At 31.7% G+C, this 24500-nt stretch overlaps 1 non-coding gene across 1 annotated transcript; it reads right to left on the reverse strand.

Moving 5' to 3' along the window:
* Nucleotides 1–11230: 11230 nt before the first annotated feature.
* Nucleotides 11231–11303, reverse strand: Trnar-acg (transfer RNA arginine (anticodon ACG)). Its single transcript has one exon. It is a non-coding gene; the product is annotated as a tRNA-Arg (tRNA).
* Nucleotides 11304–24500: the final 13197 nt, after the last annotated feature.

Consider the following 24500-nt stretch of genomic DNA (forward strand, 5'->3'; position numbering starts at 1 on the left):
TTTTTCTCGTCCATAAATGTTTATCTACCAAGTTGATCTTAAATATTGTATAATCAATCCATTATATTATCATTTTCAGTCCCCCACCCCTAATTTCGTGCTCCCATCTTATCTCGCAATTATAACGTCACCAACTAACTTCGGAAGAAACCCCCCCCCATCCGATTTTGTTTTATATCATAAGTTGCTTAAAACGTTATTAGTTAAAGTTCAGAATAAAATCACGCTTTCTCTTAACGGTTAATTTAAAAAAAAAAAATAAATCTTCTGAACGCTATTAAAAGTTAAATTCTTCACTAGTTTGGAGACGGAATGCGTTGTTGTGATAAGTGATTTTCTCTATTAATTCGCACTTTTTGTTTTGAGATTCAAATATTAATAACTACATTTTGTTTCAGTGTTTGATTTGTGTATTTCTGTTGTATTGAGTGCTAGCTTTAATTTTTTTTTTTTTTTTTTTCTCGTCCATAAATGTTTATCTACCAAGTTGATCTTAAATATTGTATAATCAATCCATTATATTATCATTTTCAGTCCCCCACCCCTAATTTCTGGCTCCCATCTTATCTCGCAATTATAACGTCACCAACTAACTTCGGAAGAACCCCCCCCCCATCCGATTTTGTTTTATATCATAAGTTGCTTAAAACGTGATTAGTTAAAGTTCAGAATAAAATCACGCTTTCTCTTAACGGTTAATTTAAAAAAAAAAAAAAAAATCTTCTGAACGCTATTAAAAGTTAAATTCTTCACTAGTTTGGAGACGGAATGCGTTGTTGTGATAAGTGATTTTCTCTATTAATTCGCACTTTTTATTTTAAGATTCAAATATTAATAACTACATTTTATTTCAGTATTTAATTTATGTATTTCTGTTGTATTAAATGCTAGCTTTAATTTTTTTTTTTTTTTTTTTTTTCTCGTCCATAAATGTTTATCTACCAAGTTGATCTTAAATATTGTATAATCAATCCATTATATTATCATTTTCAGTCCCCCACCCCTAATTTCTGGCTCCCATCTTATCTCGCAATTATAACGTCACCAACTAACGTCGGAAGAAACCCCCCACCCATCCGATTTTGTTTTATATCATAAGTTGCTTAAAACGTGATTAGTAAAGTTCAGAATAAAATCACGCTTTCTCTTAACGGTTAATTTAAAAAAAAAAAAAATCTTCTGAACGCTATTAAAAGTTAAATTCTTCACTAGTTTGGAGACGGAATGCGTTGTTGTGATAAGTGATTTTCTCTATTAATTCGCACTTTTTATTTTAAGATTCAAATATTAATAACTACATTTTATTTCAGTATTTAATTTATGTATTTCTGTTGTATTAAATGCTAGCTTTAATTTTTTTTTTTTTTTTTTTTTTTCTCGTCCATAAATGTTTATCTACCAAGTTGATCTTAAATATTGTATAATCAATCCATTATATTATCATTTTCAGTCCCCCACCCCTAATTTCGTGCTCCCATCTTATCTCGCAATTATAACGTCACCAACTAACTTCGGAAGAAACCCCCCCCCATCCGATTTTGTTTTATATCATAAGTTGCTTAAAACGTTATTAGTTAAAGTTCAGAATAAAATCACGCTTTCTCTTAACGGTTAATTTAAAAAAAAAAAATAAATCTTCTGAACGCTATTAAAAGTTAAATTCTTCACTAGTTTGGAGACGGAATGCGTTGTTGTGATAAGTGATTTTCTCTATTAATTCGCACTTTTTGTTTTGAGATTCAAATATTAATAACTACATTTTGTTTCAGTGTTTGATTTGTGTATTTCTGTTGTATTGAGTGCTAGCTTTAATTTTTTTTTTTTTTTTTTTTTCTCGTCCATAAATGTTTATCTACCAAGTTGATCTTAAATATTGTATAATCAATCCATTATATTATCATTTTCAGTCCCCCACCCCTAATTTCTGGCTCCCATCTTATCTCGCAATTATAACGTCACCAACTAACTTCGGAAGAACCCCCCCCCCCATCCGATTTTGTTTTATATCATAAGTTGCTTAAAACGTGATTAGTTAAAGTTCAGAATAAAATCACGCTTTCTCTTAACGGTTAATTTAAAAAAAAAAAAAAAATCTTCTGAACGCTATTAAAAGTTAAATTCTTCACTAGTTTGGAGACGGAATGCGTTGTTGTGATAAGTGATTTTCTCTATTAATTCGCACTTTTTATTTTAAGATTCAAATATTAATAACTACATTTTATTTCAGTATTTAATTTATGTATTTCTGTTGTATTAAATGCTAGCTTTAATTTTTTTTTTTTTTTTTTTTTTCTCGTCCATAAATGTTTATCTACCAAGTTGATCTTAAATATTGTATAATCAATCCATTATATTATCATTTTCAGTCCCCCACCCCTAATTTCTGGCTCCCATCTTATCTCGCAATTATAACGTCACCAACTAACGTCGGAAGAAACCCCCCACCCATCCGATTTTGTTTTATATCATAAGTTGCTTAAAACGTGATTAGTAAAGTTCAGAATAAAATCACGCTTTCTCTTAACGGTTAATTTAAAAAAAAAAAAAAATCTTCTGAACGCTATTAAAAGTTAAATTCTTCACTAGTTTGGAGACGGAATGCGTTGTTGTGATAAGTGATTTTCTCTATTAATTCGCACTTTTTATTTTAAGATTCAAATATTAATAACTACATTTTATTTCAGTATTTAATTTATGTATTTCTGTTGTATTAAATGCTAGCTTTAATTTTTTTTTTTTTTTTTTTTTCTCGTCCATAAATGTTTATTTATCTACCGAGTTGATTGCAAAAATAGATTACCTAATTGTACTCATTTTTAGTTCGTGGGAGGGGAATCTATCACCATACTTTCCCTTAAACAGGTCCGTTGGACTTTTATTAAGTACAATACTTAATAGTTATTTTATTTATTTATTTTTTTTTTTTTTTTTTTTTTGTTTTAATGGAGAGTAGAAAACGCATTGTGGATGCGTTATCGGCAGCTCCTGTTACTCTCGCTTCTTCTTATTTGTCCCTCAGTCCTCATTTTTAAATGAGTGATTTTTCTGACAAAGGGAGAAGAAAAAGCTGTTTTCTAGGTTGGCAGTATTTTTGCGCGAACAGTTGGCAGAGTTGGTGGAAATTTTCTGTTTCTATGTCTATCCTTGTAGCCATGTCACTAGTAAGGGTGCTGGAGGTAAACGTTTTGTCTGGGCTGACGTTATCCGCCTGATAGTCAGGGACCCGAACCTTGGATTAACCACTAAGGAGGCTGTCCTATCAGCAGGTGCAAAGTACTGGGGCTGCTGTATTGCCATTTGGTGAATGGAATCTGGACCATGCAGTAGCTTCTGGTGGGGCCTCTCGATGCCATACTAGTGGGTAATTGTTACGGCTTTACCTTATCATGTGGTACAAAAAAAAAAAATTCTTCGTTTCTTTTTCTCTCTTAGTTTCCCCTCTCTGTCCTGCTCTAAGTAAATCTGTCGACCTAGTCCACAAATTCCAAAATTTCATCATGACAAGTTTCAAGAAAAAATACTCGATTAAACCCGGTTCTCCAACTTCCAACGTAGACCCCTACTACCATGTCTCCTTCTCCAACATCAGGGGTCTACGTTCTAACCTTCCAGAGGTTGAAACCCAATTACAGGAGACTAAACCAGACCTTTTATTTTTAAGTGAAACTGGCATTGGACAGGCTATTTCCCTTGATGAGTTTGCAATTACAGGATACTCTAACTTAACTTCTAAATCTGACCCCCAAGATCGCCATGGGCATGGAATATGTGCCTATATTAAGGATAGCTTTCCATGTGGGAGGGACATCTCCAGGGAAGATCCTAACTTACCTTATATGTGCTTCCGGGTTGCTTTAGCTCACACTACTGCATTTATATTTACTCTCTATCGCCCCCACAATAGCGGAGTTACTATCTTTCAAAGCATATCTGAGAAAATTGACCAAGTCCTTTCTACTTATCCTTCAGCTAACATTCATGTATGTGGAGACTTCAATGTTCACAACGTCGAATGGTTGACCCACTCAAACAAGACCGATGATGAGGGGAGGTTCTGTCATGATTTCTCCATTGCCTATGACCTCACTCAGATTGTTCAGGAACCTACCCGTGTGCCCGATAATGACGGCCAGTATGCGAGCCTACTAGACCTTTTTCTCACAACTTGCCCTGAACTATGTTCAGTTTCTGTTCTGTCGCCTCTTGGATCTTCCGACCACTCTGTTGTATCAATTAAGATAAAAATGAAATGTAATAAGTCCCCAGACGTACCTCTTCATCGTACAGTATATCGATACACTAAGGCTGACTGGGATAGCTTCCGTACATTTATATCTGATCTACCTCTGCATTCCATGTTTAAAAAGGATGTGTCCTCTATAGTATTAGACCTAACTGAATGGTTAATTGTAGGTATTGACCATTTCATACCCTCTAAAAAGTTTCAGCAAAAACCTAACAGCCAGCCTTGGTTCTCTCCAGAATGTGCTGCTGCCATTGCGCACAGAAATCACTTTTTCCACTGCTTCAAACGTAATAGATGTATGGAAACTAAAGCCGTTTTCAGGACTGCCAGCAACCATTGTAAGAAAGTAATAAGGAACGCAAGAGAGTTGTATGCTCAATCTGTTAAGTCCAAAGTAGCTGAGCAGCGGCTTGGTTCCCACCAGTTTTGGCAAATAGCAAACAGAATTCTGAACAGAAGCGTGTGCTCCATCCCAACTATTATCAATGGATCTGAGGTAATCTCGTCAGCATCAGACAAAGCCAAACTCTTTGTCAAGAACTTTGCAGCTAATTCTACCCTTTGCGACCAAGACCGCCAACCCCCAATATTTCCTCTTGTATCAGAAAACACGCTATGTGATATACGTATATCTGTACGTGATGTTGCCAAGCTAATCAAAAACCTTGATTCCAGTAAAGCAACTGGCCCTGATGGTATTCCAATTATAGTACTCAAAAAACTTCAACCTGAACTAGCGCCCATACTTACAAAACTGTTTAAACGTTGTCTTAAGGAGAATAGTTTCCCATCTCCCTGGAAAATCTCATCAGTATGCCCTGTATTTAAGAATTCAGGTGATCGCTCATCCCCCTCTCAGTACAGGCCAATAAGTCTCCTGTGCGTCATGAGTAAGTTGCTAGAATCTGTATTAAATACAGAAGTAATCAAACATCTCAACAAAAATAACCTTCTTAGTGACACTCAATATGGTTTCCGTTCTGCTAGATCTACAGCAGATGTCCTTACAGTTATATCGCATAGGATTAGCAAATCTCTCGACGGTGGCAATCTTTCTAGGGCAATTGCTCTTGACATATCTAAAGCCTTTGATAGGGTATGGCATAAAGGTTTACTTCATAAGATCGCTAGCTATGGTATAGCTGGAAAAGTCTTCTCAATTATTAAATCATTTCTTTCTGATAGATTCATAAGAGTAGTAGTTGAGGGGCAAAAATCAGAAGCTCACAATATTAATGCCGGTGTCCCTCAGGGATCCATCCTGGGCCCAACTCTTTTCCTGATCTACATTAATGATCTTCCAAATCATATCCTTACATCATTTGTAGACATTTATGCTGACGACACTACCATTTATGGTACCACATCTAAGACAGTAAACGAGCAAGTTCTCTCCAATTCTCTCTCCTCTGATCTTGAGCACGTAGTACAATGGGGAAAGGAGTGGCTGGTTACTTTTAATGCATCTAAAACCAAGCTTCTCTCTTTACATCATCAACATTCTAATCCACATTTGTCATCAATTGAAATGAATGGCTCTCGTCTTCAGGAGGCCTCAAGTTTTGACAAGCTTCTGGGCTTGACCATTACTCCTGATCTTAAATGGAACACGTATATCAAATCTGTTGCCAAGGCCGCTGGAAAAATGGTGGGATCTTTCTATCGATCCAGTAGATATCTCACTGCTGATGCTATTCTCTATCTATATAAGAGCCAGGTACGTCCAAGGATGGAATACTGTTGCCACATCTGGGCAGGAGCTGCTAGAAAGAACTTGTCCTGCCTTGATAGAGTTCAAAATAGACTTCGTAGCCTCGTAGGAGATGTCCTTTTCTCCTCCTTGCAACCTCTATCTCACAGAAGAGATGTTGCGAGTTTGTCTCTGATGTATCGTTATTTTCATGGAAAGTGTTCAACTGAGCTTCAATCTATGGTCCCCCCTCGCCAAACTTTCACAAGAAACACTCGTCTAGCTGTAAACACTATCAATAATTTCCCCCACTCTTTATCTGTGCCTAAACCTAAACGTAGATTCCATGAACAAAGCTTCTTTCTTAGAACTGCACGCCTGTGGAATTGTCTTCCGTTTTCCTGCTTTCCGGCTGACTACAATATGGTTTTGTTCAAGTCTAAAGTAAATAAGTTCTTGATGAGCCGTTCCATATAAGTTATTAAATTTACCAAATTTTCATTACTAATGATTACTATATTGACCAACTTCTACTGTACACTCTTTAACCCTTATCCTTGAGTGGCCTCTGGGCCTTGATAATGTGGTGATGCCTTTGTAAAAAAAAAAAAAAAAAAAAAAAAAAAAAAAAATAATTTGGGATTCGACGTTAGACCTTTCACATTCTAGCTGATGTAATATAGTTGGCTTAGCATCATCGGGTGTATCGTCCATAATTAACGAATGTAAAGTGCTGCAACACCTATTGTGTAAATAAATACAATATTATTGTTTGAAAAATACGAGAATTAAAATTTTATAAAGTTTACAGAATTTGTTTAAATTTTCTCCGCTAATGTTTCCATATATATATATATATATATAAAGGAAGGAAAAGATCTACCTTAAACCACTAACCTAGTTCTAAAACAGATCCTTTGTTCGATAAAATGCATGCCCATTGGCTGATAGGAGGGGGCGCGGTGGATACTAGAAAGCTGATTGGCTAACTAGAAATTCTCAACATATATAAAAACAAGACGCAACCACAAAATTCGCTCATAAGCCTGACGAATCCTATCGTGGATGAAACGCAGAATATTCAGTGTAGCTTAATCGCCATATATATTTTATAAATTACTTATATATATATATATATATATACATATATATATATATATATATACATATATATATATATATATTTAGTGGAGATGGTAATTAATAAAAACTGAACAAAGTGCTCAATACTGTTGTAGAGCAAATATGCGTTTTATTTTTTATTACCATATCTTTCTGTTAAGTTACATTATTGTTTCGGCTACATGTAAAAGTCTGAGGACGCTACAGACGGCCAAAAAAAAACGGCCGTGTAGCCGAAACAATAATGTAACTTAACAGAAAGATACGGTAATAAAAAATAAAACGCAAAACGTATATATATATTATATATACTATCGGGGGTACCCGGCGTTGCCCGGGTGTTTCGAGGTGTGTGTGTGGTTTTGGGTAAATCAGAAAACAAGACGCAACCACAAAATTCGCGCATAAGCCTGACGAATCCTATCATGGATGAAACGCAGAATATTTAGTGTAGCTTATCGCCATATATATTTTATAAATTACTTACTAATATATATATATATATATATATATATATATATATATATATATATATATATATATTTAGTGGAGATGGTAATTAATAAAAAACTGAACAAAGTGCTCAATACTGTTGTAGAGTAAATATGCGTTTTATTTTTTATTACCGTATCTTTCTGTTAAGTTACATTATTGTTTCGGCTACATGTAAAAGTCTGAGGACGCTACAGACGGCCAAAAAAAAACGGCCGTGTAGCCGAAACAATAATGTAACTTAACAGAAAGATACGGTAATAAAAAATAAAACGCAAAACGTATATATATATATTATATATACTAGATGGGGTACCCGGCGTTGCCCGGGTGTTTCGAGGTGTGTGTGTGGTTTTGGGTAAATCAGAACAAAAGAATAAAAAAAAAATTGTTGTCCGGGTGTTTGTTTCCGGGGGTGGGGGAGTTTATAAAAATGCAATTGGCCAAAAAAAGAACAGAAAAGAAGAAAAAAAAGAAGAAAAAGAAAGAAAAGGAGAAAAAAATAGAATAAGAACAAACAAGGAAAAAAAGGAAACAAGAGGAAGAAAAAGAAGAAGAAAAAAGAAGGAAAAAGAAGAAAAACAAGAAGAAAAAGAAGAAAAGAAAAAGAAGGAAAAATGAATAAAACAAGAATAAAAAAGACAAACAGAAAGAAAGATAGCATCTGAAATGAAAATATGTTTATTTTATGCTAGTATTTATTTATTTGTCTTTTGTTTTGTTTATGCAAAAGATTTATCCACATAAAGTCATTTCCTTGTCTGCAAAAATAGATTTTTTAACCATATAAATGTTAGGTGTAAGTACAACATCTTTTCTTTTTTTTTTACTTAAACATGTGTGTATGTATCGCTGTCATAGTGGCTTTCTTCCAAATCCAACGTCGTCTGCCTCAATTTACGTAGCGTTTTTTAATTGGGCTAATGTAAACTTCGAGAAACACTGTTTTGATGGGATGTGTCTCCTAGCGGCCTCGGCTGCCGGGAGACAGGGTAGTACCAGTCAAGGATTCGTCACTTGACACTCAGCCCAACAGGTGAGGGGCCGGGAACCGGCCCAGCACCTGTTGGACTGAGGTACACCGCCTGGGTAATACCTAGGAGGCCCACCCTCCAAGGCCTTGCCACCGGGCTTTCCGGTGGGGCAAGTTTATTGCTTGCTGCCTGAGGCGCCCCGACCGGGGAATGCCGACGGGGTTACTCAGGCAACTTTTACAATTGCAGGAGTGCCCCTCCTTTAGGGGAGCCTGCGGGTATCCCACTTTCCAGGCCTTGTGCCAAATATTGCCGATGTGGGCGGCAATTAAATATATACCCCCATTACAAGTCAAAAACATTTTACACCCGTAATATCACCTAAAAAAGTACAGTAAAAATTACATAAGGAAAAAGATAATAAAAGGAATAAGTACGCGAGTAATCGGTTGAAAAAGGAAGAAGTCCACATACTTGGAAATCGGCTGCATATAAAACTGCATTTACCTGAATGTTGGCTGGGTATTGTTAATCGATGAGGCTAGGTCAATAAAGGAATGCACGTAACATAAATACAGTTGGATACGCAATTAATAGTTGCAGACGGATAGAGTTAGATGTAAAATCTGGAATCCAATGTTAGCTCGTTTCGTGTTTTTGTGTATTTAATAAACGCGATTGTTTCTGTGTAAACTGTAGAATGCGACGAAGAACGGATTTATGTGAGAAGGCAGAACTGTATTTACCTGAATGTTGGCTGGGTAGTGTTAATTGATGAGGCTATGTCGAAAAAGAAAGGAACGTGGCAAAAATACAGTTGGGAATCCAATGGTAGTTGCTTTCGTTTGTTTTTTTTATTTATGTAATAAACGCGATCTGTGTAAATTGCATTTTTAATACGGAGCAGAACGGATTCCAGTAAGAGAGCTATTAAATTAAGCAAGGTAAAATTGAACGTGGGCTAGGAATGTGTGATAAAAAAACTAATAGAAACTAAAAAAAATACGGCATCAGTTACCCTTCGGTTCATTTACATATAAATAATATAAATAAAATGAAAAAAAGAAAAGAAAGAAATGGCATAAGTAAACATTGGATTCGATGTAATCGAAAGTTGCGTTTAAACCGACGGAAAATTTCCAATCCGTTTTTTTTAGCAACTACAAACTCAAACCGGTGCTTCTTCCTAATGTCCCTTGTGTAGTATCCCCACCGGTGATAAGTGGGCGCGGGAGGAGTATGAATGTAATAGAGGGAAAAGATTTTACCACTTGCATTGATTGTAACCGAATTTGGCCATGGACTCTCAGCAGAAAAAAATATAGGGATCTAAGTTTATCGAGTAAGTGGATAGGTGATAGGCCTATAACACACCAAAGGTAATGTGCTGCAGTGCGTGCACATTACATTTGCATGAAATGTTTTGATTTTCAATCCTATTAAGGTCAAAATCGCAGGGGGAAAATGAGTTCATTTATTTAGATAGAAGAAGAAAGATAGAAGAAGATATATAGATAAATAGATAGACAGATAGATAGATAGAAGAAGAAGGAGACGAAGATAAATAGATAGAAGAAGATAGATAGATAGATAGATAGATAGATAGATAGAAGAAGATAGATAGATAGATAGATAGATAGATAGAAGAAGATAGATAGATAGATAGATAGAAAAAGATAGATAGATAGATAGAAGAAGATAGATAGATGGATAGAAAAAGATAGATAGATGGATAGATAAAAGAAGAATGGATAGAAGAAGATAGAAAGAAGAAGATAGAAAAGAATAGAAGATAGAAAGACATAGATAGATAGATAGAAGAAGAATAGAAAAATAGAAGATAGAATAGAAAGAAGATATATAGAAGATAGAAAGATAGAAGATAGAATAGAATAGAAAGAAGAAATAGATAGGGAGAGAAGAATTTATATATATATATATATATATATATATATATATATATATATATATATTAAAAGAGTGTAGCCATCAACAATTGTGAATTTTTCAGAGGTTTATCGTTTTTTTATTTCAAAATATTTTTATAACGCGTTTCAAGCCTTGTTCAGATCTCTTCAGATATTTTTACAAATTTTTTTTTTTTAAGTCAAAGTTTGAAATGTCTTTTTGGAAAACATTTTAACTCTGAGAACACTGATTGTGTTTTTCAGAGAAATGCTAATCTCAGTTGAAATGTACAATTCTTGACAGTATCTGTTTCGTAGCACAAACTCAATCACTTACTTATTATATAATTTATTCAATTGATTTTGTCATTAACTCAAATAATTAATAGCGACAAGAAATCCATCGAAAGGAAATAAAGTACGTTTTGACATGGTTAAAATCCGAAAATTGGAAGCGAAACTGCAAATACCTTATAATATGCTTCCATTGCACTTAACCCATTTATTCGTACCAACAAGTTTTATTAATTTAGATATATCTGCCAAAAATGTTCTATTTAATAATTCGTAAATTTATTAATTACTAGCGGCACACACAACGCCGAGTCAAACACAAAATCGAGTACACTCAGCATCAAGTACACTCAACATCGTATTACCATCAACGCGTATCTTGTGAACTCGGAGTATGGGAAATTCCCATATGCACAAAACAAAATCATTGAAAAAACAAAAAATACCCTAACTAAGGGTAAGGATGATGAGTAAACGTTGGATAAAATGATGGTTAAAAGTATCACGAACTTGCCAGGATTCGAACCTGGAAACTTCTGATCCGTAGTCGGACGCGTTATCCATTGCGCCACAAGTCCTGCCGTACGCCGAGAAATGTTATCGCAAATAAATTCTGTTGACATATGCACGAAACGGCACAAAACCCCTTATTTCGGGATTTTGTGTAACTCGGCGTTGTTCGTTACGAACCATATATAGATAAGGACAATCTAGGGATTCACACCTTTCAGGAAAAAAAAAAGAAGAATTTTTCAATTCGGTGCATCCGTTCGAAAGTTTTATATATATATATATATATATATATATATATATATATATATATATAATCTATTTCACGTGTTTGCATATACGAAACTACAAAAAAACAAACTATTTACAATTTCCAGTTATATCAAATTATTTATTAATTTCAATTTGAAACTATACATAATTAAGCTTGCTTAATTGTTATAATCAAGTTTATTTTTACTTCAATCATAATTCTTAGTATTAGTTAATTCTAAACCTATAATTACGGTTGGTTGAGATTTATAATTTCGCTAAATAATCCTTTACCGTTAATTGTTTACCTTAAGCGAAAAACATTAAAATTAATTTAATGTTTTATATGAAAGAGTTATTGCCCTTTGAATACATCCATCAATATATCAACCCAGTTTATTTATCATTCATTCCTTTATCATGCTTAACGCTTTGATTCTACTAATAATTAATTTTTGTATAGTTCTAATGTCGTTCACTTAATATTATTCTATGATTAAGTGTATATTATAAATTAATTAACTAATATGTTGAATATAAAATGTCAGTATTAAAACCGTTTCAATCGATAGTCATAAGTCATTAAGTTATAATTAATTTCTGCTTAATATGTAATTATAAATTAATTAGCTCTTATATCTACATTATTTTGTTACTATCAATATTATTATAATTATTATTTTGAAAGTAATATATTAAAATTCACATTTCACATACGTTTACTAATCTAATATACGACAATTTAGTATTAACTAGCATTTCAACCCGGCGTTGCCCGGGTGTTTGGAGGTGTATATTGAGCACGAAAAAAAACGGGTCATTTTCTTTTACTTTGATCCTATTATGACGCCTTAACATTTATTGTTTTGCGCTCAAATCAAGTTATTAAGTTAGATCCATGTCTAAGGAATCTATATCTAAAATTTCAAGTGTTTAGACCCAAAATTGTCGGAGGAGTTTTGGTAGAGTTCTTAAAGGTCAAATCGTTGAACTTTGACCCCTTAACAGCCAAATTTTTGTCCGAAAACGGATTACAAAGATTTTCCCAAATCTCATTACCCTGCAGGTCAAATTTCGAGTCTGTAAAATTAAAATTGACTGAGTTATTGCGTAGGAAAATGTACACCGACACACATACACACACAGACACGTTCACTTTTATATATATAATAAATAAACATTTCTCGAACTAGTTACTTAGTTAAGTATAATTCTAGTTTAACATTGAATAGATCCTAATTCCCCTAATAATTAAATTACAAATTGTCCTAATCACATATTAATATGTTCTTTCAGTTTTAATGAGTTAAATGGATATTTAAGTGAAATCTAATTCTTGTTTTACTTTGTTATTTAAGAATTATTAAGAATTATTTAAACATAATATTATAGATTATGTTTACTCTCGATTTACTGTAGCCCCCTCCTATCCTATATATTCCTTTTTTTCTCTCCTTCCCCTTCCATAGATTTCACAGTGTATGAAATAAATGTAACATTATATAAAGATTTTTTGATACTGGAGATATTCATTATCGTAACCTATTTCCAAAATAGGAGAGATATAACACATGAGAAATATTTGGAATCAAGTCTCCCTTTGCTCTTATTTCAGTTCATTTCAAATCGTAGAACCAAGTTTTAGTCTTCCCTTCATCAAGGCCTAAGGTTTTTGGGGAAATATATATATATATATATATACAGGGTGACCCCTCCCCCAAAAAAGGGTCCTAACTCTAATTAGGCCCCGTTTCTTTTGTCCGAATGAAATGAAACTTTGGTCATAACTGATTTATTATATTCAAACCATCAGATCAAAACACTTGGGTCTTTGGCATTTTTTCTCCGTTCTACAGCATATGGCCTCCATTTAGCTTGTGTTTATTATTTTTTTTGGGGGGGGGTCACCCTATATATATATATATATATATATATATATATATATATATATATATATATATATATATATATGTATATATATTTTGATGAATCACACAGGTAAGAAATTCATTTTTATAGTATGAAAAGGTTAGCAATCGCAATTAAGAATAGGAAATTGGATCAAATGTTTGTAACATGTCTTCTTCCTAATATTAAGGGTGGTGGTGTTTGGTCAACACTGCTGGGGAGCCATGATGTAATATATTGTTTTGTTTTAAATCCCCGAAACAGTGTTTCATGATAAACAACTGATGATCCCTATAAAAATAAATTATTAGTATAATAGTAAATTTGAGAGCGAGTTGATGCAGTTATTTCAGGTGATTAAATGACTTACTGACTAGATGGTTTTCTAACGAATGATAAAAAAATATTTTTTGTATAGTTTTAAAGGTTAAAAACTTCAAAGACTATATATATATATATATATATATATATATATATATATATATATATATATATATATATATATATATATATGGATTTGAACAAAATATACGGGAATTTCTCGAGAGGTTTTACAGCTATTATCTCGTCAGGAGAAATCGATAGCAAACAAAAACAATATTACTGGCGAAATTAAAAAGAACTACAGGGGAATTTGAATGTGCCCCCCCCCAAAAAAAAAAAGATTAAAAGAAATATTTAATCTGAATTTAAAAGCGATAAAAACTAAACCTTGCCACAGCGAGGGGAAAGGAGGAAAAATAAAACGGGGGAAACCGGGTCGAAGTTCACCAAAGAGAAATAATATTTTCATGTCTCCTTTTCCCGGCACAAAGAAGGCTGTCAACCACAACAGAGACAGACTCCAAAATCTTGAAATGTTTTTTTTGCAGTCTGCTTTGTGTAGCACCTCGAACCACTCTATTTTATATTTTTCTGCACAGCATGGATTGTCACCCAAATGCTGGCCAATGGCAGAGTCCAAGGCTATGGAAGGAGGCAAACTACCATATCCTACCCTCCCCTGTCTGGTTTTTGATGGAACGTGGTGGTTTATACAAGTTAGCAAAGATGTTAGCAACATAACCAGCATCGGACTGGCATTTAAATCGATAAACTATATTATATATATATATATATATATATATATATATATATATATACACACACACACACACACACATATATATATATGTATATATATATATATATATATATATATATATATATATATATATATATATATATAAATGTAGGATCCAAATCTAACATGCGAATATAGTTTATATTATTCTAAACCGGGTAAGAAATATAAATAAAGTATAAAGCTCATTTAAGAATGGAATTTTTTCCATAACGGTGAGTATTTTTGTATTCAGTTGTAGCAGTATTGGTGGTGAAATAAGTGATACCCTCTTCAAATCAATAAAACAACTTAACAATTAAACTATTTTTTTAATTCAAAATTAAATTAGCAATTTGGGAGCTGAAAATTAATTAAATTGATTTTGTCATCTGACATTTGAAGTTGGTAGAATCCACGCTGATTTACTTAATCACTCACTCTACCTACTTCAATCCTTGTTCTAAATATGTTTACCCATAACTGCAGGAGTAGAATTCTTCTCATCGGAGTGAAACACATTTATAGCTATTGGGTGGTTTTGCTGTCAGAATAATAATTAGGGGATATATATTATTTTATTTAGATACCCAAGAACACAACACACGAATTATAAAACATGAGCAGCATAAGTGATTAATAACCCATGGTTGAAAACCATTTTTTTTTAGATTAAAAACATAATTTATATCCTTAATTTGTTAAATAAGCCATCTTAGCACGTTCTGGATCTGTCTGATTAAATTAATTATTAACTCATAGACGCCTTCTAGTAATCAATAGACCGAAAGCATCTGAATTATCTCCCTTTAGCTGTCATAAGAAATAAAATGGACCCAGTTTCCAACAAAATTAACAAGTAGCAATTAACAACATAATTGGATTATCTCACTTCATAATTGTCTTTAGTAACGATATAAAAACGTATTCAATTAGAATGACAATGAATTTTAAAACATTAAAAAATAATAAATAGATTAGAATACCTTACTCGAAATGTTGTACAAGGAGATATATATATATATATATATATATATATATATATATATATATATAATACATCCTTTTTATTTATTCTCATATTCAATTAAACTTTAAACCTAAAATGGTCTTACATCTAAGTACTAAATAACGATAATCTGTAAACATTACTTGCCACTAATACGAAACTAAAATTAACCGTAACGTTGTTGCAAGGTTGTTACGGCCATACTATAAATATAGAAATAAAAATTAAAAAATTATTTTTATAAAAAAATTAATTATTGCGAAATAAAGAAACAGCGAGATCTAATTTAGGAACTCAACGAATGGGATATATAAAAAATGTTTTTAATGGCTTGGGGTTTTCTGTGGAAACTTCTAATGACTCTTTTCTTAAATAAGGATCCGAACATTAGGCGATATATTAATATTTAAATGGGCTTTTCCGTAGATACAGCAAAGGTAAATGTTTCTCACATGCTTTTCCCATTAAGGGAATTTTTCTTTTTTCTTTCTCTTCAAAAATGCTCTATTGTCAAAAGTGTTTTTATTCATAAAGTCTGAAGAAATGCTGCTTTTTGAAAATTTTCAAACGATATAATGTTTGAAATTATCGACTGGACATGGAAACAATTGTAATGTAAAACGAAATATATTTTTTGTTGCCATATACACCCTTTTAGAAGTCTTGCTTTTGCTTTCACAGTATATTCATGCTCAATTAGGAAATATGATAATTTTGTAACTTACTCCTTAAGTCAACTCTTTTTGGCTTAAAACTCATTAGTATATGAACATTTACTGAATCACACAAACTCAGTATATTACATACAAGTCTCTCTCTCTCTCTCTCTCTCTCTCTCTCTATATATATATATATATATATATATATATATATATATATATATATATATTATTTCAGCCCGGCGTTGCCCGGGTATTTGAAGGTGTATGTTAAGCAAAAAAAAAAAAGCGGTCAATTTTTTTAACTTTGACCCCTATTATGACCTCTTAATATTTATTGCTTTGGGCTCAAATCAAGTTATTTAGTTAGATCAATATCCAAGGAACCTATATCTAAAATGTCAAGTGTTTAGACCCAAAATTGTCGGAGGAGTTTGGTAGAGTTCTCAAAGGTCAAATCGGTGAACTTTGACTTCTTAATCGCAAAATTTCTGGCTGAAAACCGATCACCTCGATTTTCCCAAATCTCGGTACCCTGTATGTCAAATTTCCAGTCTGTAGACTAAAAATTGACAGAGTTATTGCGTAGGGAAATGTACACAGATAGACAGACACACAGATACACAGACACATTCACTGCGTATGCAATGAAAGAGTCATGTTCACGTCGACATCGTTATATTAAAAATCAGGCACTGCAACTCCGCACGGTTTTACAATAACGAAAATGCAGCGTAATATTTTGTCCAGGCGTGAGAGTTTCTTTGCTTGTTTTATTTTATCGGGCAACGTCGGGATACAGGTGTTCTCGTATACTCTGTTTCTGTCTCTCACACGCACATACATACACGTATGTATATATATATCTATATATATCTATCTATTTATCTCTCTTTCTCTCTCTCTCTCTCTCTCTCTCTCTCTCTATATATATATATATATATATATATATATATATGAATAAATGTTTGAATTTCAACAGTATTTCTCGCGGTTAACGGTGGCCGAATTGTCTAGGTCCTTGCTTACGAAGCACGAGATGGCTTTTGTTGCCGGGTTCGAATCTCTCGTCTGATGATTCCCGAAGTTATTTAATAATTCCTGTTGTTATTTAATAATTATTAAAGTAAATAATTTTATCAGCCTCTTTTAGAAACTTGTTTCTGATTGTCGAGCACTTTCACTTGAAATAAACCTTGTCAACTTCCCTCTTATGCGCAAATAATCATATAATAATTAGATCACTCTGATAGACGTTAAAACGCATTTAAAAGAATAAATGTTTACATTTCAACAGTATTTTATTTGCGGTTAACGGTGGCCGAATGGATTGGGTCCTTTCTTATGAAGCCAGAGGTGGCTTCTGTTGCCGAGTTCGAATCTATCGATTGGTGTAATTCGTGGCACCTTTCACTTATAATTCCCGAAAGGCTGAAACACTAGTATATGTAGGTTCGAACATAGCATATTCATTGCCTGATTGGATATTTTAGAGGGGTATTTATTGTCATTGTTCTAAATAGAAAAGTATATGTTGGATATTTCCGTTTAATATGTTAAAGAATGAATTTAATCTAATCGTTTATTTGTTAAAAACAAAAAAATATGCAATTTAAATCTGCAAGGTGCTTGCATATTTATTCATATATTTGTTTTGCAAACAGGATCTAATGCTTCGAATTAATTGCTTAGACGATATTATGACGTTATTTATCTTAAAAAAAACATTCAATTTAATTTGGTTTCTTTCAAAAATATTAGATTATCTTTACCGTCTATGGTTATAAGCTTTGTCAAATATAAAGTAATTGGATTTATATCAGAAATATCCGTTTCGAATTAGAAAAAATAAATAAATTACGCTTTAATTCCATTCATATTTTAATAAGCATAAATTAATTTTATTTGTAAGTTACTGTTAAAAAGTTAGTTTGATAATCGACAAAATATCGAGCTAGAAGTCTATTTACACTTAAAAGACTCCTGTACCTCTAAAATACCGTCATTCGTCCGTGCATGGGGTATTATTGCCACTTTCGGGCTGGGGCGTCTACCACTAGTTTATCCGTCTTGAATAGGATCCAAAAAATAGTTTTCAATCAAATAAGTCCCACTTTGTCAACTAAGTTCCAACTCCTGTACCATTGCCGCCGTGTTGCCACTTTGTGTCTGCTTTACAAATATCTTAATGGAATGTGGTCCGACGAACTCGTTTCACTTCTGCCCACTCGATGTACATATCCCTGGACAAACCTGCTTAGCAACAAAATCTCACCTCTTCAATGTTGAAGTCCACAAACGACAGAAAGCTTCTTCTCTCGAACAACTAGACGCTGGAATTCCCTCCATGCTGCCTGCTTTCCTGAATGTGCTAAGAAGTAAATGTACTGTTAATCAACGTGTTTACATAGTATTACATATACATGTTCACCTTACATAACACAAAAAACATGTTTAAATTGTATAACCTAAATAAAACATGTTTACAATTTATTTAATAAAAATTCATGTTTACATTAAATAAAATATTTACAGCATGTTTACATTACAGAAAAGAGAAACCACATTTTTATAATATATACCATAAAAACAAAGTGTTTCCATTATATACCATAAAAATGTTTACATTATATTACATGAAAACAAAATGTTTAAATTTTATGACAAAAACAACTTGCTTACAATATATAACGAAAATACAACATGTTTACATTATATGACAAAAATACAACATGTTAACATTATATAACAAAAATAAAACATGTTTACATTATATAACAAAAACACGACATGTTTACATTATATAACATAAAAACAACATGTTTACATTACATAACAAAAATACATGTTTAGATTATATAACAAAAATACAACATGTTTAGATTATATGACAAAAATACAACATGTTAAGATTATATAACAAAAATACAACATGTTCGCATTATATGACAAAAATACAATATGTTTAGATTATATAACAAAAATACAACATGTTTAGATTATATGACAAAAATACAACATGTTACGATTATATAACAAAAATACAAAATGTTTACATTATATGACAAAAATAAAACATGTTTAGATTATATAACTAAAATACAACATGTTTCGATTATATGACAACAATACAACATGTTACGATTATATAACAAAAATACAACATGTTTACATTATATGACAAAAATACAACATGTTTACATTATATAACAAAAATACAACATGTTTACATTATATGACAAAATATATGTTTACACTATATAGCAAACACACGACATGTTTACATTATATAACAAAAATACAACATGTTTACAGTATATGACAAAAATACATGTTTACATTATATAACAAAAATACAACATGTTTACATTATATAACAAAAATACAACATGTTTACAGCATCTAACAAAACACCACATGTTTACATTATATAATAAAAATACCACATGTTTACATTATATAACAAACACACCACGTGTTTACATTATATGACAAAATACGACATGTTTACATTATATAACAAAAATACAACATGTCCACATTATATAACAAAAACACCACATGTTTACATTATATAACAAAAACACGAATAGTTTACATTATATAACAAAAAATACAACATGTTTACATTATACCACAAAAATACAACATGTTTACATTATATGGCAAAAATACAACATGTTTACATTATATAAAAATACAACAGGTTTACATTATAGAAACAATACAACATGTTTACATTATATAACAAAAACACAACATGTTTACATAACAAACATTATATAACAAAAATACATGTTTACATCATATAACATCATGTTTACATCATGTTTACATCATATAACATCATGTTTACATCATATAACAAAAATACATGTTTATATTATATTACAAAAATACAACATGTTAAGATTATATAACTAAAATACAGCATGTTTACATTATATGACAAAAATACAACATGTTTACATTATATAACAAAAACACGACATGTTTACATTATATAACAAAAACACGACATGTTTACATTATATACAAAAAATACAACATGTTTACATTATATGACAAAAATACATGTTTACAATATATAACAAACCACATGTTTACAAAATCCAACATGTTTACATTATATGACAAAAATGCATGTTTACATTATATAACAAAAACACCACATGTGTACATTATATTACAAAACACCACATGTTTACATTATATGACAAAACTACGACATGTTTACATTACATAACAAAAATACAATATGTCTAAATTATATAACAAAAACACCACATGTTTACATTATATAACAAAAACACGAAATGTTTACATTATATAACAAAAATACATGTTTACATTATACAACAAAATACAACATATTTACATTATATTAAAAAATACGGCATTTTTACATTATATAACAAAAATACATGTTTACATTATATCAAAACATACAAAATGTTTATATTATATAACAAAAATACATGTTTACATTATATAACAAAATACATGTTTACATTATATGACAAAAATACAACATGTTTACATTATATAACAAAAATACAACATGTTTACATTATATAACAAAAATAAAATTTGTTTACATTAACAAAAACACGACATGTTTACATTATATAACAAAAATATAAAATGTTTACATTATATAAAAAACATGTTTACATTATATAACAAAAATACAACATGTTTACATTATATAACAAAAACACGACATGTTTACATTATATAACAAAATACAAATGTTTACATTATATAACAAAAATACAACATGTTTACATTATATAACAAAAATACAACATGTTTACATTATATAACAAAAATACAACATGTTTACATCATATAACAAAAATACAACATGTTTACATGTATATAACAAAACATGTTTACATTATATAACAACAATACAACATGTTTACATTATATAACAGAAATACAACATATTTACATTATATAACAAAAAGCATGTTGACATTATATAACAAAAATACATGTTTACATTATATAACATAAAAATAACATGTTTACCGCATATAACATAAAAACAACAGGTTTACATTATATAACAAAAATATAGCATGTTTACATTATATAACAAAAACATGTTTGCATTATATAACTAAAATACATGTTTACCGCATATAACATAAAAATAGCATGTTTACAGTATATAACATAAAAACAACATGTTTACATTATATAACATAAAAACAACATGTTTACATTATATGACAAAAATACTACATGTTTACATTATATAACATAAAAACAACATGTTTACATTATATAACAAAAAATACAACATGTTTACATTATATAACATAAAAGTAACATGTTTATATTATATAACAAAACACAACATGTTTACAGTTTAAAACATTATACAACAAAAATACAACATTTTTCATTATAAAACATAAACACAACATGTTTACGTTACATTAAAAACCATTTAAATGTAATGTAAGCCAACATCTTGTTAATCTTTCTTAGGTATGGTTCCAAATAGAAGCCTCTCACATCCAAGTAGCAATATTCCTTGCTAGTAGTGAACGTATGTAAAAAAAACAAAAACAAAACGTTTTCTCAGTTTCTTAATGTTTTCATTGTTGCAATAGAGGGCATTGTATGCTCCAAACAGATCCATAAATTATAGGACATTCTTGCACTGTTTGTTTATATATTTTACGGCTTTCTTTATAATTTGGTATGTTTGGAATGTTCGTGCCATTGATCTAGAGCGATGAATATCCATATCACAACTTGTTTTAGTTTTCTTTCGTTGGGAACTATGATTATTTGAGGTGTCGAGGCTTTTGTATATTCCGTCTGGCGAGCCGGGTGCCGTGCGAGCTATAGACATACTTTCGTTGGGTGTGGGAACCGAACTCTTTGTCTGCTCGGCAACACTTCAATTGGATTATAAGATTATTAGCTTCCACCTCAACTATATTATAATGATCTTCATATGCAACTGTTAACACTTACAGGCACACACGCACATACGTGTCTATTATTATACTAAAGCTGCGTTAATCAAGCTTTGTTCTTATCAGGTTTCACTTATTTTTTACTAGCTGACCGGCCGTACAATACGCTTTTTTTTTTTTTTTTTTACACAGTGATCACCACTTATCAAGGCCCGGAAGCCACTCAGGGATAAGGGTTATTGCAAGTACATTAAGTTAGTGAGGAGATTTGCTGATGTGTTTACTTAAGGGGGCGGTTCATTAGGAATTTGTTAACATTGGACTTGAATACATCCAAATTGTAGTCCGGAGGGAAGCAGGCAGACGGAACAGAGTTCCACAGGCGTGCAGTTCTAAGAAAGAAGCTTTGTTCATGGAATCCGCGTTTTGATTTAGGCACAGATATAGAGTGGGGGAAAGTTTTCACAGCTTAAACATGATATTTTAATTTATGCAGATTGCGTATGTATTATTATAGAATTAATTCTCTATTGATTATTATATTTTATGAGCAATAATTTTCCCGATGGACTAATTCGCAAAAAGAATAAATAAATGAATAAAAAATAATAAAATATGACGTTTCTGAAATTTTGAGATGAGGATTGGTTATTCGTATTATTTGGATTCATCGGACTATTGTTCTCATCTTGAGTGTGATTTTCGCAACGTTTCGGTCAATGTTACTTCTGTGAACGTCTTCAGGTATATCTTGTCGAACTCGGGAATGTTTTTGTCGAACTCAGGAATTTGGGCAGAATTTCGAGCGGAACCCTTTATTTAGTTCACGGGGTAGCGTGCTCTTGTTCCATCAGCCATGACTTGAGAGTCTGTAAGGACCCGTGCCGCAGTGGTTAAAGTACTTGGAAAAATCAATTGTAAAAAGTGATATTTCCCTGAAGGCGGAAGGTTCAATCCTCAGTGTGGGTTGTCGAAAAATATAATTGCAAATTACTTAGGACCTCTATTTAGTCATATCGGACGGAACCACAACATGATACTCCCGTGAAGTGAAAAAAGGGTTTCGTTCGAAATTCTGCCTAAATTTCCGAGATCGACAGAAACATTCCAGAGTTCGACAAGATACACCTGAAGAAGGTCGGAGGTTACAGCGATCGAAACGTTGTAAAAATCACAACACAGATTAATCCAAATAATTTGAATAATAAAATAATAATAATGATAATGTATTTCATCAAATTTCTTCTGTGTTTGTTTACAATATCACCAGCTGATATTTAAGCTTGTCGAAAAATGCCCTGGAAAATTTACTTCTTATTAATGTTAAATTTTTAAACATGTAAACGAAGAAATTATTTGAGGCGATTTTAAATAGTACCTCATATTTTCTCGTAATAATATCACATATACCAAAAGATCCCGAGAGGGATGAAAACAGGAAAAAAAATGAAGCCGTGGATTATATCAACTACAAGAAAGTGTTCGGCGGGATCCCTCAAGCATGCATAAGACAATGCTTGTGGATGTATAAACTTCCAGACAAGATTATCAATTTGATTTAAAATGTTATGAAAAACAAAGACTTAAATTGGAAGCTGATGGACAGAAAATAACTGAGATAAAAATACTAAGAGGTAGCTTCCAAAAAGTTTTTCTACCACCACTACTGTCCATCATGACCCTAAGGCTTCTTAACAAGGTATTCAGAAAATGCCGAGTCGAGTAAAAATATAATGACATAGACAAATAGATACACAATCTAGACGAACCAAAACGGAACGTGAAACGCTAATAAACATAATCAGAATTTCTATTTAGGGTATTCAAAAAGAACTTCGAAATAGAAAAATTATCACTGCTAATTGGATGGAGAAATGGAGACAGCAGAAAGTATAGAACTATTCAACTAAGAAGAGATGATGAAAGCAGGCAAACATGATATGAATATTTGGGAGTTCTTGATGCAAGCACTATTATAGCAATAAATATGAAGGAGAGAATTGGAAAGGAATATCCCATAAAATAAGCAAAGTTTTGGAAACTAAATTATATAGTATGCATAAACAAATTGGCAGTATCACAAATAAGAAAGGCTGGACCGTTAATAAACTGGACCAAAGAAAATTAAAAAAAAAAACTCGATCAAAATATCAGGAAACGTCGGACAATGCACAATATATTACAGTTAAAGGAGGATGCTGATGGACTCTATGTGAAGATGAAAGATGAGGAAAGGGGACTGGTTAGTATAGAAAACAGTGTGAACTACACAAAGAATTAGAAAAAAATACATAACACAGAATACGAAAGAAGATAGTGACTTCATAAAGAGACAGTGAAAAAAAAATGATAAAAAATCGAGAACAAAGAGGGAAGGGATATGATGGGAATAGAAG

The sequence above is a fragment of the Euprymna scolopes genome, chromosome 8 (genome assembly GCF_053919585.1).
Source record: "Euprymna scolopes isolate OS-2025 chromosome 8, ASM5391958v1, whole genome shotgun sequence".
NCBI lineage: Eukaryota > Metazoa > Mollusca > Cephalopoda > Sepiida > Sepiolidae > Euprymna > Euprymna scolopes.